The 8,917-nt window shown below is 39.7% G+C and overlaps 1 long non-coding RNA gene across 1 annotated transcript; it reads left to right on the top strand.

The window, feature by feature from the left end:
• Positions 1-65: 65 nt before the first annotated feature.
• Positions 66-6,504, top strand: LOC134295338 (uncharacterized). The gene is made up of 3 exons (XR_010001883.1): positions 66-2,863; positions 4,202-4,349; positions 6,347-6,504. It is a non-coding gene; the product is annotated as an uncharacterized LOC134295338 (long non-coding RNA).
• Positions 6,505-8,917: the final 2,413 nt, after the last annotated feature.

Genomic DNA, 8,917 nt, shown 5'->3' with positions numbered 1-8,917 from the left:
CCAATGAGCAGCGCGCGCCTCCACGACGGGGCCGGCTATTGGCTGAGACGCAGCTACCGAAGTAAAGCCCAGGAAGGGGCTGGGCTTAGGCGCAACGGAAGGAAGGGAAGTCTCGGGGTTACACTGGAGCAGGAATGAGTAAACTCCGGCCCTCCAGGTGTTTTGGATTTCAACTCCCGTGGGAGTTGAAGTCCAAAACACCTGGAGGGCCCATGCCTGCACTAGAGTTAAAAGCAAGTGTGCATCCCTCCTGAAATCCCCGAGCTTGTAGTTTAGGGGAGGGGCCTTCAAAATGCCCAGCCAGAAAGATCCCTAAAAGCTCCAGCTGGTGCAGCGGGCAGCAGCCAGGTTAATAATGGGAGCGGCTTACAGGGAGCATACAAACCCCCTGCTAAGCCAGCTCCACTGGCTGCCGATATGCTACCGAGCCCAATTCAAAGTGCTGGTTTTGACCTACAAAGCCCTAAACCAGGGGTCCCCAAACTAAGGCCCGGGGGCCGGATGCGGCCCTCCGAGGTCATTTACCTGACCCCCGCCCTCAGTTTTATAATATAATATATTGGATATACATATAATATTGATAATAATATTATAATGTAATACAATATAACACTAATAATAATACCATATAATAATATTAGTTATATATTCTATGTTACATATAATATTACTAATAATATTACAGTATAGTGGTATAGTTCAATAAAGTAATATATAATGCTAATATTGTGCTATGCTAATAATATAATATATTGTATGTACATATAATTTGTAAGCCACTCTGAGTCCCCTTTGGGGTGAGAAGGGTATGATACAAATGTAGTAAATAAATGCAGTAAATAAATAAATAATAAATAAATACATTTTAGACTTAGGCTCACCCAAAGTCTGAAATGACTTGAAGGCACACAACAACAACAACAACAACCCTAATTAACTTGACTATCTCATTGGCCAGAAGCAGGAGCACATGGGAACATTGAAATCCTGATAAATGTATGTTGGTTAAAATTATTTTTATTTTTAAATATTGTATTGTTCTTTCATTGTTGTTGTTTTTGCACTACAAATAAGACATGTGTAGTGTGCATCAGAATTTATTTGTTGTTTTTTTTCAAATGATAATCCGGCCCCTCAACAGTCCGAAGGATTGTGGACCGGCCCTCGGCTTAAAAAGTTTGAGGACCCCTGCCCTAAACGGTTCTGGTCCTGCCTATCTATCCGAACGTATCTCCTCCTATGAGCCTGTTAGAACCTTAAGATCTTCCGGGGAGGCCCTGCTCTCGATCCCACCTGCCTCGCAGGCGCGGCTGGTGGGGACGAGGGACAGGGCCTTCTCGGTGGTGGCTCCCCGGCTGTGGAACTCCCTCCCCAGCGATATCCGGCAAACCCCTTTCCTCCTGGGATTTAGAAGAAAACTAAAAACTTGGCTCTGCGCCCAGGCATTCAGCGAATAAGCTCACTGGCTGATGTAATTGGGTCGCAAATCTGTAATTGTAGCAGTAGTGAATGACTGAGGATGGTGTAATATCACTGCCTTGCAGCGTTTTAATTTTTATATACTTTTTATCACATTTTTATCATGTTTTTATCATGTTTTAATTGTTTTGTTTTATAGTATATTTGTTGCTGGCCCTCGTGGCAGAATGTAAGCTGCTCTGAGTCCCCTTGGGGAGAAGGGCGGGGTATAAATGCATGTAATAAATAAATAAATAAATAATAAAGGCAAACTGCGTTGGATAATACAGAACGTTGGATAAGCGAAGGTTGGATAAGTGAGACTCTACTAGTTAAACAGGGGAATTGCAGGTAAGAAACAATCAGGGCCAGCTAACACCTCCCAACAAAGGATTCCCCCGGGCAGTAAACAGACAGACCTTGAACTGCAAGGCTATTCAATGCTGTGAATTGCACAATTCACACTTGCCTCAAACAGACAAGAACACTGGACCTTCCACAAATATATACAGTAAACCCCACTTGTCTAGTTTTCAACATACCTTACAACCTTTGAGGATGCCTGCCATAGATGCAGGCGATACATCAGGAGAGAATGCTTCCGGAACATGGCCATACAGCCCGGAAAAGTCACAGCCACTTACCAACTGATCAATGCTGCACTTGAAGAAGCGAATTTGTTTCTTTATGTTAGGGTGCACCTACACACTGAAGAATGAATGCAGTTTGACACCACTTGAACTGCCTTGGCTCAGTGCTATAAAATCCCGGAATTATATTTTCACAAGGCCTGTAGTCTTCTCTGTGAAACAGTGCTAGTGCCTCAACGAACTACAACTCCAGTGATTCCATTGCGTTGAGCCATGGCAGTCCAAGTGATATCAAACTGCATTCAAATGCATCGGATGTCTTCTTCTAATCCAGCCAATACTGAGCCCTCTCCTTATTGCACCCACCTTCCTTTCCTAGCACTGAAAAATCAACCTGCTAATAAGGTCTCTGTTTCATCTAAAATCCTATGAGACTCTTCCTAAAGCAGTGGTTCTCAACCTGTGGGTCCTCAGGTGTTTTGGCCTACAACTCCCAGAAATCCCAGCCAGTTTACCAGCTGTTAGGATTTCTGGGAGTTGAAGGCCAAAATATCTGGGGACCCATAGGTTGAGAACCACTGTGGAACTAAAGACTTCTCTAGAACTAGAGTACGCTTGTTCACCCTCCAACATCATAGAGCTATTGCAGTTGCTACAAAATTTAGGTAGCAGTGAAATGGAGTGTGACCTCAGAAGGACTGTGGGAGTCCAATGCAACCTCCCCAAACTGAAGAAACGACCGTCTCTAATTTGAAAGCACTTTGTCATTAATGGTAGAAAGGTGCTCATTGGTTGCTTCTTCACCGCAAAGCACTGTAAGTGGAATCACCAGATTGGGGCTTATTATAAATTAATACATTTCAATAGCATTAGTAGAATTTGCCCTGGGTAGAATGTGATCAACAGAGTACAAATGACATGAAAGAAATAACTAATTGGCATTTGGGAACAGTTATTCCCAAAGTTAGAAAAATGTTTTAATTAAACTTTTTTGACAGCAAAAGGTTTGACCTTTGACCATTAGATTTTGGCTTCCCTTCAAAATGTTTAATGTTTACTGTTCTTATTCAACAAATATTGACATAAAGATCTATTGAAATAAGCAATGGTCTTACGCAACAGTGTCAGTCCTGGAATCAGGAAGCAGAAGGAAATGATTCCATGAACTGTTATGTAAACTCAATCCACTTCTCCATCATTTAAAGAAGGCTAATGGACAAGATCTATCTATCCATCCATTCATCAATCCACCTATCTGAACTGGCTCCCAAATTAATGGAGACATCTAAAGACTCTTTGGGCCTTTCACTTTACATATTTTATAGCATTTTGGTCCCATGTGACTTAAATTTCTAAATACTGCTCCCTATCATTGACCCAGAGGCGCAGCAGGTTAAACCGCTGAGCTGCTGAACTTGCTGACCGAAAGGTTGGTGGTTCAAATCCAGGGAATGGGGTAAGCTCCCATTGTTAGCCCCAGCTTCGGCTAACCTAGCAGTTCGAAAACATGCAAATGTGAGTAGATCAATAGGTACTACTCAGGCAGGAAGGTAACTGCGCTCCATGCAGTCATGCCAGCCACATGACCTTGGAAGTGTCTAGGTACAACGCCAGCTCTTCGGCTTAGAAATGGAGATGAGCACCAACCCCCAGAGTCAAACATGACTAGACTTAATGTTAGGGGAAAACCTTTACCTTTACCTATACAATCCAACAATTTCTCATACTCAACTTACAATTTTGTTTGTTTAGCTTATACTTTAATGGAAAGGTGGATGAAAACTCACCTTTCCTCTTTGAAGGACCAAAAGATCCGAAGTGCAATAAAGATAACTTTGGTATGATACCTCACAACTTCTGAGGATGCCTGCCATAGATGTGGGTGAAATGTCAGGAGAGAATGCTTCTGGAACATGGCCATACAGCCTGGAAAAAATCATAGCAACCCAGTGATTGTGGCCATTAAAGCCTTCGACAACACAACTTTGTTACGTATTTGGACTAAGTCCTCTTCTTTGCCCAAACTGTCCCCTGACACATCTTATTAATAAGCCTTTATCGCATCATTCAAAGAGAGTAAACTAAATATCTGATGATTTTGCTTTCAAGCAATAAGATTAGTCTGGCTGGCAATCTATATTTGTTTTCCTCAGGCTGAAGAGGTGTAACTTCAGAGATGTTGTCTTCTTTGAGTGTCTTACTTTAGAGAATTCAATTTACAACATAGTGATCTATGAGAAGTAATAGTAAGTAAATTCTGCAAGCACTCAGGCATCCCAATTGCAGCCTACAGATACTTCGGTGAGTGTTTCTCCAGTTTTCCCTCTTAGTCTTAAAGGAAGCACATGTTACCTTTATCATCGGGTTTATCTTCCTGCACAAATGACAGCCAGCATCTTAGGCTGATGTATTTATTATTTATTTATTTACAGTATTTATATTCCGCCCTTCTCACCCCGAAGGGGACTCAGGGCGGATCACATTATACACACATAGGGCAAACATTCAATGCCCATAAACACATCAATGTACAATTAACACTTTTCAGGAATAACTGATTAAGAAGTCTACAGTCGCAAAAAGCGTATGGAAAATAAGAGGTTAGTCTTAATGTGCCACAAAATGATGTAGTTACTGCAAAGTGCTCTCAGCTTGCATTGCTATCTCTAAGCCACAAATCAGCATTTCTGACAGTCATTGGAGAGGCCATGACCACGAAGGCTAAATATTGACATTTCTTTAAGTCCTCAATGAGAAGTGATGGTTTGACATGTCAAAACAGCTCTCTGAAACAATTAAGTCACAAAATATCTGTTTTTGTTTGTTGCCTCTCAATAATAGTGCTTTGGAAAGGAATTTTAATGCAAAATTTAAAGGAAATTTTTAAAGCAAAAATGTTTGGCACAAAAACGATTGTGCGTATGTATTTTAAAGGTTTTCTCTATACAACACATTGTTTTCTGTGCAAAAAAAAAAAAAAGCCAGACAGTATTTTTTTACATAGACTCTCATAGCCTTCCGAAAAGATAATACTTGATACTTGATTTTTGATACTTAATACTTGATTTTTTTTTCATATCCTTACTCAGAAATCTTCCACAGTTGCCCAAATTAGAATATTGTCTGCTATTCAGGATGATCTCATGTCATTTCACAAAATAATAATCGGGTCAGAACGTCATCTCCTAAGACGGTGGTTCTCAACCTGGGGTCCCCATATGTTTTTGGCCTTCAACTCCCAGAAATCCTAACGGCTAGTAAACTGGCTAGGATTTCTGGGAGTTGTAGGCCAAAAATATCTGGGGACCCTAGGTTGAGAACCACTGTCTTAAAGGAAGCCCAAAAATAATGGGTGCTTAAAGTGCGCAGGTGAAGACTATTATAGCACATTCCCGTACATGTTTAGTCAAATGGCAGACAAGCACAGATCGCACTCTAAGAAAGAAATGGCAACAGTTTAACATTTGTGACCTTTAAAAGAACATTTCCCAATAATCTTTAGAATATTAGAACCACTGGAAGCTGCCTTATTCCATGTCAAAAATATTTGGTCTATCACCATATCATTCCCTTTGATTGCCAACATAGTTTATAGGCATCAAAAAGTGGGGTGAGAGTATGCTCCATGGTCAGAGAACACTGCATGATGGTGTAACCAAAACAAAACCAGCAGTGAATGGTATGAAATTGGGTCTGCCTGCCAGAAGCATCCCCTTTCCAGAACCTCAGAAAAATATGTCATCAGATACCTAATGTTAACTAGATTTTTTTTTTCGAGTCAAGAGTGACTTGAGAAATTTCAAGTCGGATCTGGTGTGAGAGAATTGGCCTTCTGCAAGGACTTTGCCCAAGGGATGCCTGGATGTTTTGATATTTTTACCATCCTTGTGGGAGGCTTCTGTCATGTTCTCGTATGGAGCTGGAGCTGATAAAGGGGGCTCATCCATGCTCTTCCCGGGTTGAATTCGAACCGGCAACCTTCAGATTAGCAACCTGGCACAAGGGTTTAATCCACTGCGCCACTGGAGGCTCCTATGTTAACTAGACATGTCAAGGATTGAATCTGTGACCTTCTGCAAGCAAGCATATGTTCTGCCACAGAGCAATCCATACTAACAAGGAAGTTCATGCATATGATCATGATGAGAAAGCTGCTTGCCAGTGAGGAAGCCAAAATAATTCATTGGAATGTATTAAATTTGTTGCAGAACATATTTAAAAGTAGGGTTTCTTTTTCAAATCCAATGTAATATCCTAAAATTTATTCATATTTATTTCAACTTGTCTTGCACTTTCAGGTTGCGCTGCTGTAACCTCCAATCCAAGTCATGCATGAAATTAGCTGCTGTCATTCTAAAACCAGAACCTGAGAGAGCTCTACTTGAGACTTTAACAATATAGATGGACTGACAAAGCTCTGTGAAATACTGATACATCTTGACTGCAAACTGCAGGTGCTCAGCTGATGGTTCATAGGCAGCACCAGCCTTCCCGCTGCATGACCTCAAAAGTTGTTGATATATTTACTGTAAGAACCTGGTTCCTTTTTATTAGCATCATATGAGAAAAAGCTATCCTATGTTGGACAGGAGAGGACAGTTATTTCTATTCACTTTGTATGGCTCCCCTTGGGAAAATGCTTACCTTTTTATCCTCTAGGAGGGTGAATAGAGTAGTGGCTAAGTATTAAAGGAGAGAAGTATATATAACCAAATAGTTCTACTACAATGCCTACATATCTATTCTGATATGAGGTGCAGCAGAAGGTACTAGTCTCCCTGAATATGTCAGGATTTTGTCCTTTACCTCTGTCAGTAAAGTGGGTGAAATCTGTCTCAGGCACATTGCAGAACCTGCAATTTCGCTGGGTTATTTTCCAGAACAGTTGCATTGTAACTTTCTAGCTCCTCTAGAGGAGGGTAGCTTGGGGAGGAGCCCATTTCCTCTGTCTATGGACTACCCAGTCCTGGGTCAATGTAAGGTTTGAGTCCTTTGCTTCCTTCTTAAGGTTTATTATCAAAAGTGACCAGTAAGCAATGTATCTTGAAGTCACTGCAGCTTTGATATACATCCAGTGTATAGCTGACTTGCTTCTCACATCTTTTCCTACTCTAATTCAGGGAATGAGAGAAGAATATGGATCCAAAAATCCCAGGGCAAAACAAGCAGAGCTTCACAAAGATGTGTTTGGGAATTAGCTCTGTGTAACATTTACACACAGTTGAGATGCTATATTTTTATTCTGAAATATTCAATTTTATTAAAAAAAACAGCATTTTCTGCAGAATAATTCATATTTCTATGTCAAAATATTTGTTTCCATGCAGAAAATCCAATGGGAATTTTGCACTGCATAAGTCCCAAATTATGAATAGTCTTTAAGATCTGAATAGGGGAAGAAAATTATTTCTTGCTTTGTTGAAAAGAAATTTCATGAAGAATTATATCCTATTGGAATTGAATAAGCTGCCATGATCATATCGGGTCTTTTTACGTAAAAATAATAACAGCTTTTTCAGCATTGTCTCAAGATCCAATCTAAGGCCTAAGATCGAAAAACATTGTGTACCTTTAAATTGCCCGTAAACCTATGACACTCCCATGAGTTCCATAGTTTAGGTGAAAAATATTCAAGAGGTGGTTTCCTAGTTACAACTTCCTGTTGTCTCATCCCTGTTCTTAACTATGAGTAATTTGTAAGTCAGATGTTTGTAACTTGGGGACTGCCTGTATCTGTATCAAAAGGCAAACTAGAACAGTAGTTCTTCTTCAGTACCCCAAGATACACATATTAGGAAAACATGTTCATAAATATAATGCTGGAAAGGATGCCTAAATCAGCATGATTTAGACCTTAAAACAGAAGGCTCAAACAGATAGGCACAAGAATGAATTAGTTAAAATTGACCCATTGGTCAATTTCTGGCCAAAATCAGCCAATGAAAATTTTAACATCACAAAATAATGAAGTCAAGATTCTTCCAAAATACTTGGAAGAACTTCCTTTTTTTCTTTTTCCATATACCAGACTCTAACATATAGGGGACCTTACACCAATTTATCAGCATCTTTGTATCATTATTCTATTCTTTAAAATTCATTAACACAAGGTTTAGAAAATAGAAAACCTTTGATTCCAAAGGTCCTTTTCTAAAAGTAAAATCAAAGTGTATTGTGGTACCCTAAAAACAGTACACTTATTGTGACAAAAGCTTTCTTAAGATCAGAGCTGCAAAGAAACCTATGAAGGATATTAAGGTTTCTGGGGGGTTATCTTCAGCAGATTTTTATGCAGATTTTGCTTTTTCATTGACGTGCAATAACATGTTCTTATTTTTATCTTAGGCTCAATTCATGTGAACTAACCAAAGCATGTTGTGAAGATCTTTTTGAAGTTCTCAAAAAGAGTAAGTCTTTGTAAGAACTAGACCCAAGCAACAATGAGGATCTAAAGACAAACCTAGAAGCTGATAAACGAAGCCAGATTAGAAAACTGAAGCGGTGCAATTTTAGAATACAAACATGGCTATAGAAGAGCAATGTGGGGAAATGGGTATGTATTTTTCTCAGTTAAACTAACTACTTTGCTGTCTTTCTGTTAAAATGATAGAATTGGATATTTGCCCTAGTTTTTGATCTATCAAACTGTGCGAAGGATTACATTTGGAGATGCAACTGCTCCAAAGCTGTTCCATAAGACACCATGACTGAAGATTTGAACCTAATTTATCTCTACTAATCAGATACTCTTGTATACCATGAGGGCTGAATGAACTGAATTTGGGTCGTAATACTATTTTTAGTTACTCATCCCTGAAAATTAAACTGGACACAAGGCTCTTGTTCTCTTCCTCTCACAAATAAAGACA

Source organism: Anolis carolinensis, chromosome 1, assembly GCF_035594765.1.
Source record: "Anolis carolinensis isolate JA03-04 chromosome 1, rAnoCar3.1.pri, whole genome shotgun sequence".
Classification (NCBI taxonomy): domain Eukaryota; kingdom Metazoa; phylum Chordata; class Lepidosauria; order Squamata; family Dactyloidae; genus Anolis; species Anolis carolinensis.
Note: the sequence above shows the minus strand (reverse complement) of the source record. Positions and strands in the feature narration are given on the sequence as shown.